Source organism: Oratosquilla oratoria, chromosome 1, assembly GCF_046742065.1.
Source record: "Oratosquilla oratoria isolate Oo_2021 chromosome 1, ASM4674206v1, whole genome shotgun sequence".
NCBI classification, from domain to species: domain Eukaryota; kingdom Metazoa; phylum Arthropoda; class Malacostraca; order Stomatopoda; family Squillidae; genus Oratosquilla; species Oratosquilla oratoria.
Window position 1 is genome coordinate 4,914,898 of NC_134777.1, and position 5,000 is coordinate 4,919,897.

At 39.2% G+C, this 5,000-nt stretch overlaps 1 protein-coding gene across 1 annotated transcript in view; it reads right to left on the bottom strand.

Annotated features, from left to right (window-relative positions):
- The window catches only part of LOC143030128 (zwei Ig domain protein zig-8-like), a 179,294-nt gene that overhangs the window by 96,424 nt on the left and 77,870 nt on the right, over positions 1-5,000 (bottom strand). The window lies entirely within an intron of this gene.

Genomic DNA, 5,000 nt, shown 5'->3' on the forward strand with positions numbered 1-5,000 from the left:
GATACATTTCACAAAAATTATGAATAGATATGGCAAAACCCGATTCAACACAAATGCTTTGCTCACCCTCATATGTGCCTTGCTCCATCATACACTTTCTGTTACATACACCACTTTATTTCTTCCCCGTAATATCCCAATACAATGCGGCATTTTCATTCACTGTATCATACATTTCCCGAAATCATCTAAAGTCACATTCACTCCTTTCTTTCTTTCCTATGTTTTTTATAGATTTATTTTAGTGCCAAGCCTGAGCCTCCCTTCCTCTTTTTTTTTTTTTTTTTTTTTTAAGCTGCCATATTCCTCCTCTTCCTCACTTGGTCCTCTTCCGTACACCGTCTGTCAATATCCTCCTCTCATCTCACCTGATTCAGTTAACAGGTTTATCTTTCTATAAATCTTAAATTTTCTACTTCCTTTTTTCTTTTCTTTTTTCGATAAATACCTTACAGTTCTCCTTCCATTTGCCCTGATATTTTCCTCCTTTGGGGAATATTACATTCCTTCCGGTCTTTCAAACATGGAATTCTCTCGGTTTTGCGGCGCTTTTCCTATTGTGCCTCTATTTCCGACGCCGTTACCATTTCCAATACTTACACCGTTTTCTATAACTCCCTTTTGGCTCCTTCTTCTCCTCTTTCATCTGCGTTCCCTTTTTATCAATCTCACTAGAGGATTTGGGTCAGAGGTGAAGTGTAGAATGAACTAAATAAGTAAATATTTTGAGAGAATGAAAAGTGTTGAGAGAAATAAAGTATCGAAGGATGAATACAAAGAGAAAAATTCAAGGCTTTGTATGGAGCAGAGATTTAGAATTCAAGTAAAGGCAGGAAGGAAGAGTTTAAATGTGCTTGAGATTAAATGTTTAAGAAGTATGGTGCTGGCTACGAGGGGAGAGAAATACAAAATGAGGAGGTGGGGTGTAGAATGGGGGTGAAAATAAAGTTAGTAGCTAGGGTTCATCAAAGAAGAGTAGAATGGTTTGGGGATATAGAAAAACTGAGTTAAGAAAACTAAGCATGTACAAAATGGAAGGCTAAGTTATGTGGAATGAAATTGAAAGAAAGATAAAATTCAAAATGGATAGATGGACAAAAGAAGGCATTGAATATATGACTTCATGCCCGTTGAGCAGAAAAGGGACAAAGCAACAGATAGAGTGAAGACTGGTTATAAATAAACGATAAATTGACGCAACCCGAAGGAATTTCTTCTTTTTACCCATACATTTCCCATGAATGGACGATGGGAAAGCGTTGTCACATGAGCAAGAGGTTAGGATAAGCTAGCTTCAGCTGTCAGGCTCTGACCTGCATGTCCTGTCTCTTGCTGCATTGCCTCCCAGTCGAGCAAAGGACCGTGACAAAGGACGGCCCTTCATCCACGACGGACTCAGATAATAGGAAACATATATAGGTGTTGGATAGGAAAGAAAGGGGTGAAAGGTGGGTGTACGAATACGCTTTGGTTGTTGGTTGGTCACCTGCCTTACAAGAGAGAAAGGCCTATTGGTGAATGTATGTGTGTGTGTATATGTGCGGGTCCATTTGTGTTTGCGCACGTGTGTGCATGCGCATACGCACGGACAAGAGCATGTTTGTGCGTATGTGTTTTTTGTGTTTTGTGTATATTCATGTATATATGAAAGTATATACAGTTATATATATATATATATGTATATATATATACATATATATACACATATACATATATATGTATATATATATATGAATATACATATGTATATATTATATATGTATATATATACATATATATATATATATATATATATATATATATATATATATATATATATATTTGCGTGTGTGTGCGTGTGCGCGTGCGCGCTCGCGTGATGTACGAAAATGTAAAAAAAAAAAAAAATGGTCCAAACAATCGTCAGTTGAGCAACCTCTACACAGTTACCCTAGAGTATTATCAAATGAAGAAAGACCTCAATTCGGAATGTTTATGAAGGTTGTATTTACCCTCGTACTGTAATTAGATATGTTCTGACACAAATTGTCTGATTGTTTCCGCTGGAAAAGTGAAATAGGAACAGCCGAGTGTTACTTAACATTTAGGCTGAACTGTTTGCCCTCCCGCACATCAGATTAATGCAATGTGTGGTCAGCAATGGCTGGACCAGAAAACGATGCAATCCAGTTATGACTAGCCATTTATTTTCTCCCTTTTTCTGATGAAATGGTCGGACAATTTGCGTCAGAAAATGTCCGATTCCACAATTTGCTGGGTGGAGCCGAACGACCCTACTGCATAGAGATCACTCCCTCATTAAAAAAAAATTCGTTTTCAGCTACGTGTCCTCCAATGTCAGTTCATTTTGTTTGTGTAATTACCTTGTCCATGTATGGCGTTTTGAACCAAATATAACACACTTGAACATTATGTTTTGTCTAGTATTATGCACTTTTTTCAAATTACATGATCTTCTTTGTTATAGAGTATTAAACGTTTGCATCGATTAATCTCTCTAGATCACCCTGTAGAGTTTTGTACCAAATTTAATACAATAATGAATTTTGGGTCTACTAAATACAAACTGACTTATTTCGTTGAGAAGAACGTCCTCTACATATATGATTAATGTATATTGATGAACTCTGTATGGCGTTTTGACTGAATGTGACATATCTGATCATTCAATTTTGGCAAAGATAGATAATTTCATTTGGTTTAGGGGAACCATTAGTCTATGCATGGTGAAATCTTTATTTGATTCCATCCACTACCATGTATGTGAAGACTCTTCTAACTCAAAGAAAATGCTAACTTAGTTACTGACTTAAAATGAGTTAATTGCTTCCTTGTCACATCTTTTGAACTTTACTTTAAAAAGAACAATGTATGATAAACCTACATGACCTCTTCATTCTACACTTACTTTATTTTATTTGTTATTTACATTATTATAGTTTTTATTTATTCATTTACAAAGGATTACAAAGGCGGAGCGTGCCGATAGGAGACCTTTTGATCCATATCTAGGTCGGATGCGAAAAAAAAATCAAATCAATAATGAAATAATAAATAAAAACTATAATTTATTATTTCATTATTATTATGATGATTTTTTTTTCGCATCCGACCTAGATATGGACCAAAAGGTCTTCTATCGGCATGCTCCACCTCTGTAATCCTTTGTACTTTATTCGTCCTCTTGCACCGTCTTGGGCGGAGACGGGAGAAAGAGTTTCCTGTCTCTGGCAAGATGGACGGCTTGGATGGGTGGGATGTTCTGTGTCTTCAGACTTTCTTTCACACCCTCAATCCAGGTCTTCCTTTGCTTTCCTCTTGCCTTGTAACCTGATATTTTCTTATTGTATGCTTTACTGACACGTCGGTGAGGTGCCATGCGTGTCAGATACCCAAACCGCCTGATTGTTTGTCTCTGAATATAACAGAGGACAGGTGTTGTTCCCCTCATTTCTCTTATTGTGGTGTTTCTGATCATGTTCCGTCTGGTCGTATTGACGGCTCTCCTCAGACATCGCATCTCATAGGTGGTTATTTTGCGTTCTAGATTTTTTGTCAGGCTCCATGTCTGGCACTGATATGTCAAGGTGGGGATGAAGATGGAGTTAATGAATTTGGCTTTAGTTTCATTAGGAATGTTTGGACGTTTGAGGAGTGAGGCAAGCTGATAGCTGACGCTGTTGACCTTCTGTTCTCTTGTCTCAATCTCTCTCTTGAGACGTCCGTCTTCAGTGAAAATACTACCGAGGTACTTAAACTCGCTGATTTGTTTCAGAGGAGTTTCGTCGATGCTGATTAGGTTGCTTGGTGTTTTGCTAACCTTCATCGTCTCGGTTTTGCTGATGCTAATCTTCATATCGAGCTTCTTGCACTGTGTGTTTAGGCTGTCTGTGTGCTCTTGAAGTTGATCTTCTTCCTCATGTACCAGGCTCTGATCGCCTGCGATCAGCATCTTATTCAGGTCTTCTGGGTTGGGGTTTGCCTGTTTCGTGATTTTGTCCATGTAGATGATAAAAAGTAGCGGTGATAGCACACATCCTTGTCTCACTCCAGATGAAACATCGAACTAGTCAGTGAGTCCGTTCTGGGTGCGGACTGCGCTCATGCTGTTGGTATAGATGTCTCTGATGTTATCTAGCAGCTGTCCCCTGATGCTGTACTCTTCAAGTGTTTGCCACAGCTAATTTCTGTATACTCAGTCAAACGCTTTTTCCTAGTGTACGAACACAAGATTCAGTTCTTTATTGTGTTTGATTGTCTTTTCGCTCAGTTGTCTGAGAGCGAAGATAGCGTCTGTACACCCTCTCCCTTTTCTGAAGCCCATCTGGGCCTCACTCAGCAATGGTTTCACTTTGTACCTTGTGCGCTGTTCCAAGATCGTTGCGTATATCTTGCCTGTGTGGCTCAGGAGCGAAATACCTCAATACGTGCTGCAATCTTTCTTACTGCCATTTTTCTTCCAGATTGGTACTACAACTGCCCGCTGCCATTCTTCCGGGACTTTCTACTCCGTCCATGCTTTCTGAAATATCGTGGTTAGCCAGGTAATTCCCGTTTTTCCAAGATGGCCTCGGTTGTAATACCATTGATGCCCGCTGCTTTGTTCTTTGGGCTGGTCTTCAGTGCCTACTGTATCTCTGATCTTAATATGTTTGGTTCATCTTCTTTTGGGTAGCGTTGCTGAAACTGGCTCTGTATGTTTCCTTGGTTGTTAGGGCTGAGAAGCTCTTTGAAATATTCCTGCCATCTGTTTTTTATGCTGTCTTCCTCACTGAGAGGGTTCCCATCTTTGTCATTGCTCACTGATGTTGCGCTATATGGCTCGTTTCGTACTCTCATTGCTTTGACGCTTTTGTAGAACTGTCGAGGTGAGTTCTTGCACAGTTCATTTAGTTCCTAGCCGCATTTCTTCCATTACTATTCCTTTGCATTTCTGACTGGCCTCTTGCTGTGTCGTCTTGCCAGTCTGTATTTCACGTTGTTCTCATCCAGCTTTGATT